This window comes from Dromaius novaehollandiae, chromosome 20 (genome assembly GCF_036370855.1).
Source record: "Dromaius novaehollandiae isolate bDroNov1 chromosome 20, bDroNov1.hap1, whole genome shotgun sequence".
NCBI classification, from domain to species: domain Eukaryota; kingdom Metazoa; phylum Chordata; class Aves; order Casuariiformes; family Dromaiidae; genus Dromaius; species Dromaius novaehollandiae.
The window spans coordinates 2,614,503-2,633,669 of NC_088117.1; the positions used below are offsets into that span (position 1 = coordinate 2,614,503).

The 19,167-nt window shown below is 41.3% G+C and overlaps 1 protein-coding gene across 15 annotated transcripts in view; it reads right to left on the bottom strand.

The window, feature by feature from the left end:
- Window positions 1–19,167, bottom strand: part of ZNF618 (zinc finger protein 618) — a 179,202-nt gene that overhangs the window by 158,989 nt on the left and 1,046 nt on the right. The window lies entirely within an intron of this gene.

Genomic DNA, 19,167 nt, shown 5'->3' on the forward strand with positions numbered 1-19,167 from the left:
CACAGATCTCTCTGTCACTGCATCATCAACCAGAAGAGTCTCCAAATTTCACAGTGTATTAAAGTGAACCCATCTCTCCAAACGAAACACTAACCACCGGTGTGGTATCACAGTAGAAGATGGCTTTTAATTACATGTACAAAAGAATTCATAACACTCCAACACTACCACAAGAGCAGCTTGCTGAAAAAAACAACTTTGATCAATGTTTCTAGGTCCCTTCTGCAGAATATTAAAAAAAAAAAAAAAATACATACACAAAATAGGCTTTTATATGTAACGGTACATATTAGGCTTTTTTTTTTTTTTTTTGCACATAACTGCAGGCTTCTATACACAAATTCCATATCTTCCAGCAAGAACGCAATTTGGCTTGTGGCATTACTTGCATTTACGTGCCTGAGCAGTTTGGAAAGGGAGGGTTTTAAAGGTGAAGCATACAACAACCATACACAAAAATGGTGGTGTTTACTAGGAACATCCACTGCCAGGTGATAGGCTTTGTGTTTCCATGAAAGGGAAAAAAATATATATATCTGACAGTTGCAAAGGTTGTACAAAAAAGTTAATCCTTCAAAATTCTCTGTGGCAACAGGTCACCTTTATACTTAACAGGTGAGTGCAGCAATAAGATCCTTTTGTTGTGCAATGTGAAGACTTCAAGCTTCTTGGCAAGTTGACATCTCTCTTGGTTAAAAAAAAAACCAAAATCCCCACAAAATTGATGCTTACAATGCCTGAGTGTTTTGCAACTCTATTTTCTAATCATGGAATTCCCAATACATGACACAAACTGGATCCTAGACTCAGGTATGCCTTGCTATTCTAGCACCCCTGAACACCTACCAGAGACATAAAATTGCTCATGCACAGATACTCTGTTCCCACATCTCCTGCCTCCAACTCCTGTCATCATCTTCAGTGGACAAGCTTCCTCTGCTAGCTTCTGTCTGCTCCAAATGTATCTAAAGAACCCTTTGAAGTCAAAATATTCTTAGCAATTAGATCCTCTCTAGTTCTTTTTGCCTTTCTAATTATCCTTTTAACTGCCTTCTGCTTATTTTAATAGATCTTCCTATCCTCCTCCTTACCAGACTGTTTATATTTTTTAAAAGCCTACTGCTTACTGCTTCTAATACTGTTTACATCTTCACTTAGCCACCTCAGCTCAGTTGCTGCTTTTTGCCCGATTTCAGAGTTAACCAGAGAAAATTTCTTCTCTGATCTCCACAAGTTTGTAAATACCTCCTTTTTTATTTTTTTTTTCTTTTCACAATACATTTCTCCTGCATCTGGGAGAGGGAATGAGGTTTCCTCCAGACCACTAGGCATTTTGAGAAAATCCATGTTCTTATATATTGCTTTAGGCACACTTCTCTCCACTGCTTAGTCTATCATTTTTGCATTAGGAATATTAAGCAGATTATTAATGACCATGTCCCATGTGTTCCCTAACTACCTCATTCATTATCATTTCCTGCCTGAAAAAGTAAACAAATAGCCTTTTGTGCTCAATGTTACAGGAGATTACCTATGAATTTCATTAGTTATATCTCTACTAGGGGGAAAAAACGTTGCAAGCACTTTGGTTCATGGAGTGGCTTATGCTGCTGTGCGTGCGCATATAACAGCCTGACACATCAGCACAGCCAAACCACCCGGAGGTTTTGGTGCCTCCCTTAGAGCTTGGAAGAGAGCGCGACTTCGGGTCTACCTAAGCAAACCGCAAATTCACACTGCATTTAGGTAACGATTCCAGTTGAGAAAACTGATGAGGGCTAAGATGAGGGGGGAAACGCCTATCTTTTCTTTGCAGACATGTGAAAAATACTGCTGAACCCCTAGCCACGTTGTATGAGCTCTTACTCCCATGCAGGAGGACGCCAAGTAGGCAGCGTGATTTGGAGAGTAAAAATGTAGAAGTGGCATGGTGAACACGACCAGGGAACGGCCATTCCGCTTTTCTCATGCTCAGGAAGCCCCTAAACCACTACTCGACAGGAGCTACAGAGTATATTAAAGGAAGGATCACTCAATATTTTCTGTTTCTTACAGTCCTTCCCTAACCATCTGCTACTGGGCACTGGCAAACAGCATACCAGAAGAGAGTGACGAAAAGTGAGATCTTTTGTTTAACCCACAGAATAGCCATTCTTTATAAAATAACGGCAGCACTTCCCTGTCTAACTGCCAAGCTTTGCCAGAAAACTCTGAAACACATATTCCATAGATACAAAGAATAAGCAAAGACATCAAGAGATGCAGAGTCCACAGTTTCCCTTGGTAGTTTGTTCTAATGGCTAATCTCCCTGCTGTTCAAAATTTCCATCTCCTACTCTTAAAAATATTTTGCGTCTTCATTTTGTCATTGAATGTTTGGATTCAGCTTCCAGGTATTGTTTCTTGCTACACAGTCTGCTAAAATGAAGGGCTCTTTGGTACCTGAGGGTTTTTTGTTTAGTTTGTTTTTTTCTTTTTTAATCCATGGAGAACTGGCTCCACAGCGATACGATCAACAAGTCAGATTTGGGGGGTGGGGGGGGAGGGTTGTTTTTTTGTTTTTTTTTTTTTAAAGACTTGCCTTGTCAGGGATAGTTTCCCAAAGAGTGGTGCATGTCCCAAAGCGTTTGGGACCAAACACCAACGTGTATTTTCTTTGACTCCTCAAATCACTCCATTTCTATCACACTGTCTGCATCTTCTCCAACTTTTCAACATCCCTTAAAAAAATGGGAGAATCAAAAACAGAGGTACTGCATTAAAGTGCAAGCAACAAGAAAAGATAGAATATCCTTATTTTCATGTAGGTCTCTTTCCTGTACATCCATGGATTGCATTACCCCATTACCCATTCCAAACCCAAAGTCTGGTTTGGGGTTTCTGCCCATCAGTCCAGTCTCCCTATCCCCAAAAAAACACCACCACACACCCACACACGTTGCACAGACTCAGCACACTACGCATCCTCACTTCTACTGAAGAACAAATTCAGTTTGTTTGATATTTCCACAATTTCCTTCCCCTGTGCTTTGTCTTGCTCCTCTGCTTTGCCTTTCATTGACTCCTGACTGATGTCAGGCTAAGGGGCATATCCCTTCCAGGGTCTTGATGGTACAACAACAACATTATCCATCTTTTCTGGAATATTCTCAATATATCCAAGTGTATGAGGAAAAATAACATTGCTGTGCTCCCCAGCTGGTTCTTGTAGGACCCCAATAAGCATCACCCATACCTGCTTGCTGAAAAGTGCCTCTAGCTTCTGCCTAACACCCTCAATAGTTAATGGTGGACCAGGAAGCGCTTCCTGACATGAGACAAATATATCATACCTCTTCTTCATAAATAGTGAACAGCAATATTTATTAAACATGTCTAGTTTTTCTGCTTTATTATGCATTTTACCTCTCCTCAGTAGTAAAAAGTCTACGCAAGCCATTATTAGAATTTCTTTTGTTCCTAATATAAATACTTTCTTACTGTTCTTTGCACTGACAGTCACCGATTTTTCCCTCGTGTTTTTAACTTCCTTTATCAATTTTCTGCACTTGATAACTTCTAATTCAAGGATAACTGTCATCTCTTCCTTTTGTTATTCCCCCCCCCCTTTTTTCTTTTTTTTTTTAATTCTCACCAGCATAGCAATGCCCAGCTCATGCAGTGATGCTCAGCACGCTCACAGGGAAGGGTGGTCAACTGGAGACATGGAAGGCAGAAGAGGGCGGAACCTCGGGTCTTGCACAATGCAAGCATGACCCTAGTTTTAAAGCAATTTTAAAATTGGAGTAAGATTCTGGTCTCCTGGCAGTAGGCCGTTCTTTGCTAAAAGCTGCACATGAATGACATAGGAGAGGATGGCAGGTCCTGGATGCAAAACAAACTGTTCAGGGAAAAGCTAAAAAGGCTCAGGACCTAGGCAGTAGCTTTTTCTGAAATCCTACAAGGATCACCTCTGTGTCCAGCTGGTTAAGAGAGTCTCAGGGCATGACTGGTAGTTGAAATAGGGCTTACACTAAAGGAGAAGGAGCCCCTACAAGAAAGCCAGACACCATCAAAATCCAAACGAAATGATATGCCAGCACATAAAGTCTCTAAAGGACTACTTAAACTAAAGCCTGAGAAAACACCCAGTTCAGGTAAGGCATCTTCTACTAATGAGGTCATAAATATACTGTATTCTTTAAAAAACAACAGCGCAGATATTTATCAAGTTCAGGTAGGAAACAAAAGAATAGACCCAAAACACTACAGTCCATATAAAATTATGTAGGCATGATAGAGTACTATGTCTCGTCTGAGGAGCAAGAGCACAGCCAAATGAGTTTACTACATTTATTACACCGATACATAGCACAGCACCCTTGTGGCCTGGAACACCATCCAAAACAAGGAGGTGACAGCTACACCATCAGCAAACTGAGAAGGATGGTGACTGTGTCTATGAATGTCCAGGGATACCACAAAGGCTGCAGGCCACTGCAAGGGTAGAAAATATAATAGTAGTAATGGGAGAATTCAGTTAATTCCACGCAGACTTGCAAAAGCCAGAGTTTGATGCAGAAATGATCATCTAGATACCACATACGGCCACTCCCAGCAACGTCGTGTCAGCAAATCTACATGAAGAAATGCAACGGTTGATTACTTCTACTTTGTCACTCATGGATAACTAGTCTTGAGACAAGCAGGAAGAAGTCACGCTCTACAAGGTATCACACTCTGTGCACCAAGCTCCTCAACCCGTGTTAAGCCCTGCTGCTCCAGAGTCTCAGCCATGACCTAGCTAGTCCTCTTGGAGTCTCCTGCACTGACGTGACTCAAGAAATAACTACCAAAAAGCAGCTCGTAACAATGACACAACTTAGCCAAATCCAAAACTGTTCAGAACACAGAAGCCACACCCAAAAGTCCACTAGGCTAACATATAACTAAAGAAAGAGGTACTTAGATGTGAAAAATTGTTGAAAGGATGGAGCTGCTAAAAAGGCAAAAAGCTTACAGATGACATGGAGAACTTGGAGATGATGTTTATCACCTGTCAAAGGGAGCTGGTTTAAAAAAAAGAAAAAAAGAACACAGTTAAACAGCACAGTGAAAAAGGCCATTAGAAAAAAAGAAACATCCTCAGAAAGAAATCAGAATAAAAAGAATGTAAACTCAAGGAAGCTAACTTTAAAACTGTTAAGACATCAATCCAAAAAAAGATTCTGAGAATCAGGTTGCTAAAGGAATAAAAGCTAATGAAAAATTTTTAAACATATAAGCACCAGCAGTCTACTAGAGGCTGGTATAAATCAAGCATCCAAGACAGATAAAACCGCAGTATAAAAACACAACTTCTTGACACCAGCGCTTACTTGTGGAAGAGCTCTGGAAGCCCTCCTTCTGGACTCTGTTCATCAGGAATCAACTGAATATCTGCCTCAAACTGATGAGTCACCAGAAAGATGCAGACCTGCCTCACAAAATCAACAGTAAGGCATGAATAGGGTCAGACAATATCCACCCAAGAGCTCGAAAAGCATTAAGCTATTAAAATTACCTAACACGGTATCACTTCTATCAACCTCAGTACCTAAGAAACAGAAAATAACAAATGTGATAACACTGTTTTAAAAGAGATCCAAGGAATTACAAACCACAGAACTTGATTTTTGTACCAGGAAATTTGAACAAACAGTAATTAAAAAAAAAAAATTAAGTGTACACACACAAAGATGATACCTCAGGAAAAAGTCAATAGGCTCCTGTAGATGGTCATAACTTACAACACAATTAGAACTGGTAGAAAGGCTCAACGGAGAAAAGGATGAGTGAGTGATGTAGTACACCTGGATTTCCAAAAAGCCTTAGACAAGTTTCTGAGACTCTTACAGCAAGTAGCTTAGGATATGCACAGGATAAAATAGGAAGTCATCTCATTGATTAACAACTGATTAAAAGATAGAAAATAAAGGGTAGGAATAGTTCATTATCACAGTGGGGTCCCACAGACATCTGCTCAGCACATCAAATAAGATTTGGAAAAGGGATGAGAACTGTGAGGCAATAAAGTTTGTGGATAAAAAAAGGTTACTGAGGACAGCCAAAACCAAACCTGACTGTGACAAGTTGCAGAAAGGTCTCATGAGAAGAAGTGAGTGGGCGACAAGTTAGGAGATGAAATTCAATATCAATAAATGCAAAGTAATACACCGGGGGAAAAACATTTCCAACATCATATACAAAATATCAGTCTCTAAATTAGTCATTAGCATTCACGAAAGCAATCTAGGAGTCACTGAGGGTACTTCTCCAAGAACGTGAGCGCTGTGCTCAATGGTAGTCAACAGGCAAGTAAAACACAGCTAATTAATACTAAAGAAACAGAAAGTGTGTCACCGTATAAAGCTGAATCCACAGCACACTGCACAGTTCTGGTGATTCCAGCTCAAAAACTACTGTAGAAGAAAAACTGAAAGAAAGCAAGCAAAGAAGGGCAACAAGGACAACCTAGTGAGAGCAACTCATGTTTGTACACAGGTTGTCTACAAACAAGGCTCTCCAGCTCTGAAAAGCAATGAGGTGCACACAACAAAGATGGGCATGGAGAAAGAAAATAAAGCACATCTTGTTACTGCGTCTAAAAACAGAAAGCTAGGGAACACCAAAAAAAAGTCTAAAACAAAGAAAAGCAAGTATTTTTCACACTTCTGTTTACCTAAATGAACTGCAGACAAGGCTTTGGATCCTACAAACATGCCCAAAGGGAACTAGAGAAGTCATGGAAGAGAAGTCCATCAAAGCCTAATCAATTCAATGTTATAAATGTTATTTTTGACTCAGGAAGTCCCTAAATCACAAATGGCTGGAGCCAGGGAGCATATCCCAAGACAAGGATAATTCCACGCTCGGCATGCTGTTACACTCCTGACTACAGATATCCCCGCCGTCAGAGACCAGCACTGTGCTAGACAGACCTCTGACCCACAACGCCTGTGCTTCATTTACCTTTTAGGCAATCTTCTCAGGCTTGAGCCAATGGTCTGCATTGAACGCTTGGTCCCCCTGCCAGGTATATTTTTTAGCACGCTGACCCACTCAGGACCACTTTTAGCACTCAGGAACCCCCTGATACGAGCCATCGCCAACGCCGTATCAGTGGGTAAAGATGGGTGCTGGCCATCCTACACACCGAGTCCCTTATACTGTGCCTCCACAGGTCAGAAGTACGTATTTAATATACTGCAATTATACAAATCACTGCCTCAGCTCTCAGTAATGCCAGAATACCGGCAATCCACGTTAAAAAGTCTCCAGTGCATATGGTGACAGGATACAAGGAGCTCCTAAACAGTAGGAACAGTACCGTGAAATAGTGATGAGAAAGAAACAGCTGTAAGCTACACCTGCAGAAGTGGAAAATAAAGCTATTATTAGTAAATCATCTGTCCCGTACTTAGAGCTATACAGGACACAGGTATAAGACAATTCCTGCCCTCTAGGGCTTGCTGGAAAAGTTGTCAGCTCACAAGGAAACACAGACAAGAATTTGCAATGCAGTTTTCTTGTTGGTATTTACTTAGTAGGTCACCATTCAACATCTGGTGATGGAGGAACGTGAACAGAAGCTGCCGATGGCCTGATCATCTTATGGAAAAATGCATCCCCTGTAAGCAAGAGGGCATAAAAAATGTCTACAAGGAGCAGATAAGTAAAAACAACTACCTCAACCTGGGGCTAGCACAGCAAAGGAGCAGAAGGCTTGCATAAAGAGATGGAGCTGGAGATGTGGCTTAAAGCAGAAATTCCACATGGCCTTGAAATACAGAGCAGTAAGTGTATAACATGGTAACGCAGAAAGTTAAAGGATACTGGAAATACTGGAAGATGAATCTGTAGCGGTGTCCAAGAGGGGAAAAAATGGTTATGATCCAACATTTCACTTTATTAATAGTTCTCACAGAAAAATTAGTAACAGTTTTAGCATGTTTGCTTCTTTCCTCTATGGAGGGGCAGCGCAACAACTGTAAAAGATGAATCTAGCTCTCTGATTCAGTTTTGGTCAAGTCTGAAACTCCCAAACTACCTCCAGAAAGAAAGAGTCATCCTAAATTCTTCGAGTTCACAGCTCACTGTATGTCTGCTTGGAAAATCTGAAAAGTTTAAAAGTTATGGTGTCCCAAAAAAATGTTTTTGCAGTTTGCTTTTGAAAAATTTCCTATGGCTTTTTTTGGTTTGTGGGATCATTAAAATAGCTGAGCTGGGAACGTCATTTACTTCATTGGTTTTGCTAAGAAAGAGTACCTTCTGGTAACAGAGTGGACATTTGTGGGGGGAAGAGGCTGTTTGTGAATGAAATGGATTCAACTATTGATATGCAAAACAGATCAAATGATTATTTATATAACGAACTATTATAATGTGATCAAAGTTTAAAAAAAAAACACTTCGGCAGAAGGGAAACTAAAATGTACTATTTCTGATGCCAGAGTAGTTACAAATGAAAGCATATATTAATGGAATATATTCCCTGTATTTATTACATAACGTCTCTCTTGCCATAGAGAGAGTTAAGGTAGAAGGATTGTGTGTTTTGGAAACAACATTGGCCTAACACTTGAAAATTACATAAATCCAGAGGAGACAGATAATTTTTTTTTTCTATTTTTGGGTGGAAGGAAGGAAGAGGCTTGAAAAATGTAAATATTCTAGTGCCATTTTTCCTCCAGAATGGTATTTTGCTCATGATAATATTCTCTTAACAAAACTAAATCCTCCTGTCCTGCAGAGGTATAGGCTCAAGTACAGAAATTAGGTACCATTTTACTGACTTCAATCAAAGCTGCTTGTGGGGAAATTTAACCACAAGCATAAATCTCTGCAAGACTGGTACCTAAGTGAATTCCTAAGCAGAACAAAAATTAAAGCATTGAAGAAAAAACACCAAACAAAACATCATCTTAGGAGGAAAACTCCAGATACAAATGGAAAATTCCTTCCTGGCTCCACGGATGCTAATCACATATTTTATGCTAGAAGCTGAATATCATAAATTTCTACATATATATTTAATTAGGTTAATTTGTAAAATGTAGACATATGTCTGCTTGAAGTAGACAGGAACATTTCATATTATACATTTTAAATATCACATAATGAACTACAATCACAAACATTGTTTATGCTGGAATAGGAAGGCCAGAGAGTTCTCTGTAAAATGAGGAAAACACAAACATATACGGAGTTAGACAAACAAACACGCACAATATGTGACTGCTATCTAAACGACGTTATCAGAAACAAAAAGCAAATGGAGCATTTTCAGTAAATCTGTTTTTTAATAAATATTCCAATTAAGACGACTGCATAAAAAATAACAATTGAAACACACGCAGGGTTTTAGGAAAAGGGCTTCTCATTTTTCTTGATTTTGGGGTGTTTTTTCTTATTTATGAATGGCAACATTATTTCCACGAGCTGCAGTACATTCCAACAGACTCATGCCTACATCTTCCAGACATCTGAAGTCTGCTTCTAGGAGCAGAAACGGTATCACTACTCTCAGACCACGCAGGATAGGACTTCGACCCTGTAAATGTGGTCTGGATGTATTTTGCTTTTACATAATGCAATTTATTTGGACACAGAGACATGCCGGCTCGGAGAATCTGCGTTTTGAAATAATTAAAAGAGACACGATCTCTTTTTTTGTTGGTTTGTTTTTAATTGAAAAACAAATAAATGTGAAAATCATATTGTTTGCACCAAAAACGGGACCCAGCTGGGCTCGATTTTGTCCACTCCGACTGCCACATGGGCTTGGAAAAAACCCACGGCGAAGCCAGGCAGCGCCTGCGGCTGCAGACGGCCCCTCCGGGGACCCCGGACCCCCGAGCCGTGGGCTGCTCCAACACTCTTCCCCGCGTCCTCCTTGGTCCCACTTCTCCCTCTCCCCATTTAGCCTCCCCAGCCAAACAGTTCCTCTCCCGTCTTGCCCAGTATAGAACTTCCTCACTTTTTGTTTTCGCATTTCTTTCCCCAGCCTGGTCCTGGCCTCGCGCGTTTAGGCCGCGGGTGCTCCCGAGCACAGCCCTCCGCCGTCCTCCCCGGCTCGCGGCAGACCGGGTCCCCGTCCAAGGCTGTCTCTCTAGTAATATCCCAACAAACACGATTACGGAGAAACGCTAATTCTAACTGCTGCTATCGCCAAGCAGCTGAATTTATAGGCCTTTAAAATAAAGACAGATAAGAAGGTAAAAATATCCCTCCCTCAGAGTTAATATGTAGTATGCCCTGGTAGGACTGACTATAAACAGATAACTGAAGCCACATGCTCTGGAACAGTCTAAACATGACAAGGAGTCAAAATACACCCCAACGGAGGGCTTCGCCGTGTTCAATTATTAATTCCTTCGCTGGCAAAGTTCATCTCCAGCCCTGCTGCCTCGCACCGATCCCGACGGCCGAGCGCAGTGCCCGCGGCGATCCCCACCGTGCACAGGCCACCGGGACGCCCACCGCAACGGCCTCCTGGCCTCCACCGGCCCCCAGCGTCACGTCCACCACCGTCTTCCCCTCTGGGGGACACGGCGAGCCGCCCAACCGCAGGGCGCCGACGCGACGTGCTTTAGCGTCCCAAGAGCCGGCGCTGGGGGCTCCCATCGACAGCGTCGCCCTACCGAACAAGAAAACCAGCTGCCTCCCACAGAGCTGCTGGGCCTCCCATGGTCATCCTCAACTCCCCTCCACTACAAACCAACCAAGCTTCAGCTGTGCCTCCCTACGCAGCTCTCCAAAATACTTACAGAAACCTAAAAAGGTATTTCATTTCCAGAAAATAACTATCCCGCGTCTTTACGAACCACCCTCCCTACCCTCAAAATTATGAATGCCATAAACGCTGATAAAAGCCACCTACAGATTAAAGAGCATCAGGACTCAAGTTACGGATTTACACCCAGAAATCAGTAACCGTTCCTGGTTTTCGAGCTGCAGATCTATCAAGGCAGTTTGCATGCTACTTACTGGAATACTGTCAGCTCTGTTTTCTAGCTACGCTAAACAGCCTACAGACTTTTAATATAAGAAATCATACAAATCTGCCTTTTAATCAAAAGGGCTGCTGTAACAGGATCCATTCTCCCCTCACGTAGCCAAGTAATTAATGGTTAACTGGTTAACTGCGAAGAAAAAAAAAAAAAAAGAAAAACACACTCACCAAAATACGGACACAAGTTTAACTTGAAGTGCACCTCATAGGCTTCAATACCAGGGCACCCTTGCAATTCACTATTATTTGTATCACTACAGAGGACCCTGGAGCACGAGCCAAGGACCATGACCACACGTTGCTCATAATGAAGCTAATCCGTTTCACTTCTGGTTTTATTTCAGTTTCCCCTTCTGGTTCTCATGCACTAGCAGTGCTGTTGACTTTGGTTGCAAAGTTTTGAAAACTGAGGTTTAATACTTCTAAAAATACATATAAACCAATTAAACACTTATACCAAAACTGTTCGCAACATACAGTAAACAGAACCTAAATGACAGGCCTCAAATGCAAGTATACCTAAGTTCTTTTGAAAACTTATTTCTGTTGCTATTTTAAGACAGTAAAGGATACCTACACCCACACAATGTAAAAAAATTAACTTTAAAAAAATTACTCACTGGCTGAATATATCTAGTATAATGAAATCACAACAAGCATTAAAACCATGCCTGGAAATATGACGGTGCCATCCGGGAACCAGCAGAGGAACACGACCACGTTTGGCCCATCACAGCTTCTGACTGAGAACACTTGCTCAGCAAACTGCTAAGGAAAGGTCTGATAAAACATGCGTGTTTCTACACGGTTCTATCAGCTACCGAGATATTAAACCTTGCGTGATAAAATCCCCAGTTTTTTAAAACAATACGTAGTGTCTAGCAGAAGCACAGTGAGCCATTGTTATCTGACACAGGGTTTCCCAAGCTGCTTGCTGTTACTGACCTGAAGGCCTATACAATATCCCAGACTCGCTAGAGATCTTTATTCTCCGTCGATACATCGACTCTCTCAGACATGTCTATATGCATAAACACACACACATATATTGATTCTTCATACGTATTATTACTTCTCAATGGATTTGGTAGCTGCCATCGCCTATTCCAAGGGCCTTAGTTTGCTGCTTCCCTTTGTAAGCCCGTTATCAGCATATATAAAATCTCCAGGCATTGCTCTTTCAGCTACTACAGCTTTATTTTTCACATTCTGCCAGCCAAATATAGATGTGAAACAAACAGAAGTACTGTAAATTATAAGCAAGGAAGGCCTTGCCTATATAATTAAATCTTTTGCAGGTACAGTACACCAGCTAAGCCTTTCTAAAGCACACATTAAGTGTGCTTTACCAGTATAGGTTAGAGAAATAAGACATAAGAGAAATATTCCAAAAAAGAGCTACACCAACAGAAATATATTGACACAGGTCTACTCTCTTTTTTTTGAATATAGAAACGTCTACACGAAGGGTGCTTGGCCTGTACAGTGAAAATGCTCTCAGAGCGGGTACACGGGTGACAAGAGGCATCCTGTGCAGACCTAGACCAGCACAGCCACCAGTCTAGTCCCCCAAAAAGGACCATGCATGGCCTTCCCAGTTTCTTTGCCCAGGGACAGCAAGGTGGCATTTCAGGGAGTGCATGGCCACCCCATCTCGCCAGCTCTGCCTGGGGGCTGTAACCTGCAGCACAGGGAAAGGAGCATCTTCAACCATGATGGTGCAAAGCGAAGGCCAGACCCCAGCTACGGCAAGGCAGGCAGCACTGCAATTTTGCTGGTATAATGGCCCTGTCAGGAAGGGGAAGGTAGGCACCTGGAGCACAGTATGCCACCAAAGTGCTGTAGTTTTGCCCCAAATGGGCCATGTTGCCTCCAGTTTCTCCAGAGGTAGCAGAACTCCATCATCCACGAGTCCTGTCTCCGTCTGACAAGGCCGGCCAGCCTGAAACTCTGTGCTGACTTGATCCTGGGTTCATTTTGGCCCACCTACGCTCACAGGGACACAAGTACAGGGGTTTGGCTGGTTTGAACTTCCCAGGGCAAAAAAATCTTCCGTGTCCTCTGTACACAAGCTACACTCACCCAGCCGTCCAACACAACACCCATATCCCGGAGCAAAGGCTTAAGGAGTACCTACTTTGGCATTTAGAGATGTACTAATGAACCTAAGGCAACTGTCAATCAATTATCCCCAAAAAAACAGATGTAGAGCAGAAAAACTCTTTTACATTGGTAAAGAAATGGTTTAAGTAGGGATATAAAAATCTGGCAGTATCAAGAGTTTGACTTTCTACAACAACTCGTACTCATTGCAGCACGCTTCCCCAAAATACGCTACTCTGAATAAGCAACTTCTTAGCAGTTACACATTCAAAGAGCATGGAGGAAGTATTTTCTCCTTAAATTCCTTTTCCTGACATGTCTTATACTGCCCAATTTTGGAACAAGAAGCAGCCATCCAAATAAGTAAAACCCAAGTAAATCAAAAAAGTCATCATATAGCTTGCCTGGTGCCGCCACATGTATTTATACACTCAGTATTGCCAGCGTACAATAGCCATAGTACAGATTACCCACATCCACCATTTTAGTATCTGACCAGAACATACACGTTTCAGGGTCTCGCAAAACAACTTCTGCATGGGAAAAGCCATTACCACTGACCCCAGCCTGAAAGGAAGATCAACACACGCACTCGACTCCACGCACCACCCTGCGGTCCCACCGACGGTAACAAGATTGCTCAGCAGGAGACGGTAAATAAGGCCCAACACTAGCAGGACAGATTCAAGGTGTAAATACTCAACAATAATCAGGGGAAAGTGACCCTGCCTTTATAGACACCCTATCCAAGGAGTAAGTCTCATATAGTGACACAGCAGCTACAGATGTCTCCAGCATGTGTTCCAGCAAAGGACCCGCTCCACAAAAGGCAATGTCCTACAGCCCTTCCCTCCTCTTCCTTCAAGGGCCCCTTTACAACACATCCAAATATGACATGTGTAGGAAGGTCTCGTATGTCACACGACTCACCTAAACACGGAACAGCTATGAGTAGGTCTCAGCTTCCTTTGGTACGACGTGCAGTTGGGAAGCACCAAACTCTCCCCTTTCCAAAAGGCCAACCATGCTCCTTGAGCCACAACCTTTGCAGAAAATCAACTGCCACAAAAGCATCCCATCAGGTCAATTTGCTGTTTATTATTTATGGTTATTTCACATCCTCTTAATTACGTTCCCCAGTGAACAGCTCCACTGTCTGAACATTTTATATATATTTATGCATACGTGTGTGTATACATGCACACATTTTATATGCACCTATTATATACTATATATAAAATATATATTTTTTATATATGCATATATAAAAAATTTTATTTCTTTGCACTCCCATTCTGCTACAACTTCACTCCCAACCTCACAAATGGCTAATGTACGTAAACATAAGTCACAAGTCATGCCTTTCCCAAGCAGAATATGTGGTGAACATCTTCACCATACAACATGAGCAGTTGCTTTCCTGTGTCTCTCTTCCCACTCCTTGCGCTATGACTTAAAAATTCAGCTCTCACATGATGGCTGATGAGGCACAGCCACTGTGACAAGTTGCACCAAAGCAGTGTGCCACTGATAAAAGATTCATTGCAAATGGTTATTTTTCATATACTATACATGGTAAACAGCATCATTCATTTCTATTCCCTTGCTCCAGACAAATCAATGATTGTTAATGCAAAGTCAACACGTCCAGATGTAGTTTGCATACTAGTTAACCACTAAATTGGCATCACATAGTACAAAATAATCAAGAGACATTCAAGGAACCAAACAAAAGCAAAAACGAGGCAGATGACTAGCAATTAATCCATAAAAGACTTTTAAAAATTAGAAACTTCTCCCCCATAAAATGCTGCCTGACCAAACTGGTTCCATGGCATAAATGCAAAATTGTAAGAATATGTCACACTGTAGTTTCAATCTCTCAGAAATATAGGAATTACAAGAAAGAAATACCTCATGGCAACGTTTACTGGCCTCCATTACCAGAAAAGCAACCACGACCTCCAGCCGTACTCGCAGCCAGCGCCTGGGCTTCTCTCCTCCCGGCCCTCCGCTTTTCTGTCATTATTTGCCCTGCTATCTACAGTCAGGGCCTAATCCTGCAGAACACTCTCTCTCACAGAAGTCTACTTATAGGCAACTACACACGTCCACACAACCAACTGTGGAACTAATCCTTTCAATTTTAAGGTGTTTTGTCCCTGAAAGCCCCCAGCACAATTAGCAGGTAAATAATTGTTTACACGGATCCGAGTATGAATTTCCATAGCGCTCAGTGCGATTTTAGCATGCTAAGGCTGCGATCCAGCAAACCTTTCCATACACGCAAGATGCTTCGCACACGCAAGTGGTCCCGGAGAAGCCGGCTGGGTTCGGGTACCACGGGCTCACATGGGCCAACGCGCGCCTGCATCCGGCACCGTTTTGGGAACGTGAATTATCGCGGAGCTGGTAGAGCCCACGCGAGGCCAGCCGCAGCCGCAGACCACTCCAGCATTGGGCATCGTCCTCCCCGGGGCGGCGGCGCGGCGCTCCCCGGCCCTTCGAAGCTCACAGCACGCGCCTCGGCATCCCGGGGCTGCCGGCAACATCCAGGGGGTTGCGTCCTCCGAAAGGCACAGACGGGAGAAGCAGGCACAAATCCCGGGTCCTTACCAACAGGAGCCATATGTCATGTTTAAACAAAATAATATTAAAAAATAAATGATATTAATCTTTTTTTAGGACACTAATTTCACTGCCGCACTTGCATAATCACAAACTTAACTGTGCATCGCCAGAGCCACGTGACTGCACCCGTGGAACCGTGCTATTCATGGTATTGCATTATGGCAGCGTTATATATTTAAATTATTCTAGAGTTATGTGAATATGATCATAATATTTACACAAGTGCGGTATAAAACGTTATCTACTACTTTAATAATATCATGTCTATTTTCATCCCTCATGGAGGACTAGGTACTTGAAATTTTTCTTTTTTAAAAATACATTTCAGTTATGTCACAAGAAATATGTTGACGTCGGTTTACAAGGCTTTCTTCCTTCCCCCTCCCCCCTTTCCAGTCTGCCAAACAGTAATTTTTTAAATGATAAATATCGATCAACTTTCCAGAAAAAAAAAAATCCCTCTGGAAGCAAGACTGCAATGCAAAATTACAAAAAATTTCAAGCACGAGGAGGTTTCTTTGAGCAGGGCACTTGCATATAGAAAGGTTAGGTTGAGAATCCCATTATAACCTCAACTGTAGCTTTTCATCACCAGCGAAACATATAATGGAAGCCGTTGTTAAAAAGAAACTGATATACACAGAGTTAAAGACTGTAAAGGTTGCAGTACACACACCTACGGTATGACAGCATCCCCACAAGTTGCAACCTAGCACCATTGCATTGCATTTCAAATCTCTGCAGAGGAGGAGATGTGCAACACACAAACACATGAAAAACAAACAGCGACAGAAAAATCACTTATGCCCCGTAACAGCTTAAACCAGATTAAGATAGATATAAGCTAGGCCTTACAAGTTTCAATTCCTATATTTTATAAGAGCATGATAAACTTTAAAGATAAAACCGTAAAACGTTATATTTGTGAACCAAAACTGAATGCATACCATTATTTATATTTAACATGCAACGCCCATTGATTTATTACCCCCCCATCCTGAAGTATAGCAACAATCTTTCTCCCAAGATTTCAGGGTGAGGACGCAGGGGTGGGCAGAGGAGTGAGGGCAGAAAGAAAAAGCAGCGTTAAAAAATCTGTTTGGAGAAAAAAAAAAAAAGAATGTATGAAACCTTAAAAAAAATTACAGCTAAACAGTTTTTTTGCTATAATCATAGAGTAAGTTAAAGTTATGGGGTGCAGTTCAAGGAAGGGAATTCTTGGAGTATAAGAATATGGAAAAGCCACCATGTTTAAGCTTCCTGGTTGAAACCATGAATAAAAAAAATCTCCAGGATTGTTTAATCCAATTTAAAGCATTTTGTATAATTTTTACCCATATGTGCCACTCCACTCGATATGCAGCACTATTAGTTTGTAACTATAGTACTTGGTTCATTATTTGCTAAAAAAGAGAGTCAGGAAGAGGGTGGGTCCTCGGGGGGGGGGGGAATAAATGCAAAAACAAAAATATTAAGTTGACATTTCAGAGTATTTTGTTCTCCACCCAAGAGTTATCCTGCATTGCAAATCTTTCCATTGCCCCCCCACAGCAACCAAAAATGTGAAACAAATTAATGGGAGCAGGGTGAAAAAGAGACCCTGATCCTTGAATTTATCAGCAACTTGTAATTTCAATCAACTATCAAGTTACAGTGAAATTAAAACAAAACAGAAAAAAAAACTTTTAAGGGGTTTGAGATTCAGATTTGAAAATTCATTCCAGATTGAAATTTAATTTTTTTTAAGCGGCTGGATTTAAGGTGTTTAAGTGTGGGTTCACAACAGTTCCAGAAACTCTTCTGAGTTCAAAATTTAAAAATGCCTTTTTCAAAAAAAAAAAAAAAATGCTGCAGCTGTGGAGCCAGCCATCTTGATATTTTGTCCCCATTTTAGAGAGGAGACTGTGTCAAGGTTGGTAAAACTCAATGTTGACCTAATCTTTCCCTTCCTCTCCCTCCCCCACTTTCGGGTGGAAAGGCCGTGTATCTCTCCTATATTGCTTTTTATTGAAACAATGAATGTTTCAGTGCTCTTTTGTTATTTATTTTTAAAAGATCAATACCAAGACCCCAGTATTCAAGGGCAACCCTACAATAACAAACCAGTGTGTGCACAGTCCAGAACTCACAGGCACCCCGTAACAGCATAACAACGTGAACAGAACAGTATAAAAAAATATTAACTACGAAAAAAGATTTTGATCTCAAACTCCAGGAAGGCTTTATAGTAAGAGTCAAGGAGAAGAAGGATTTTGAAATTATGAGAAATATCATGACAGAGCCCTTTAAAGGTACTTTAGTTTTACTCTTTTTAAAAAAAATCAAAATCACTAAATCTGCAATTAATTTTTCACAATATTGTTAATTATGCACATTCACATTATCATGGCGGACCTTATAATAAACCTGTGTAAATACTGGATTTGTATGATCCACAGTATCTAGAGTTGTTACAGTGTGTGTATTTAAAAAAAGAAGGAAAAAAACCTAAAAACCCTACTATGGAAATTTTTTCCTCTACAAAAGAAGTAGGAAATTAAATACTGGAAACTATGTTTTAATTATGCCAGGAGAAACCATCAGAAAAGCCAAGAAATTCAAAAATAAAACTGACATTCGACTCTTAATTTTGCTTGTCCTCGTGTTTTCCTGGACCGTGTTTAGAACCTTATTGTTTAAGAGCAGTTTTGCATGAAATCCAAAAATCACCAAAAAAAAAAAATTTGGGTGTGTCCACAGCAAATTTTCTATGGTCTAATTTTTCTGCAAAACTCCTTATTTCAAACAAATAACTTTAAGCACTGCAGCAAAATCAGTTTTGGCACACCACGCTAAACAAGTTCGAAATTACAATGAAGTACAATTCATAATTGCTCCATAATAGCAATTCTCCGACTTTCCCAAACTAATCATTTTATTGCAGTTAATCCATATGTGCCCATCTCAAACTTGAATTAGTTTGATTTCCGAGCACTCAGCTGCTTCCCAGCTCTGTTTTCCTCCAGAAAGGGGGGGGGGGGGGGGCAGGGGGGGGCCGAACCTGAATTCATTCAAATTCCAGCTTAATTTTCATTTACATATTAACAGGGCTTTGCTTCTAAAGGGACGAAAATAAAATTTGCCCGGGCGAGCCCAAAGCCCCTCCAAGAGTTGTGGCAGGAGGGAGACCCCAAAGCCTGCCGGGCTCCCCCGCACCGCCCCGGCGAGGCAAACTTTCCTAAAAATAAGAAATAGCAGAATATTTCCTCTTTTTTCAATTTTAATTTCTTTTTTTTTTTTTTATTTACGAAATAGTCTCCTCTAGGTGGCGTCGTTTTAATGGAAAAAAAAAAAACTACCGTTTGGGAGGAAAATTAGAAAAAAAATTGAGAAGGGGAGAAGGGGGGGAGACCCGTGAGGGA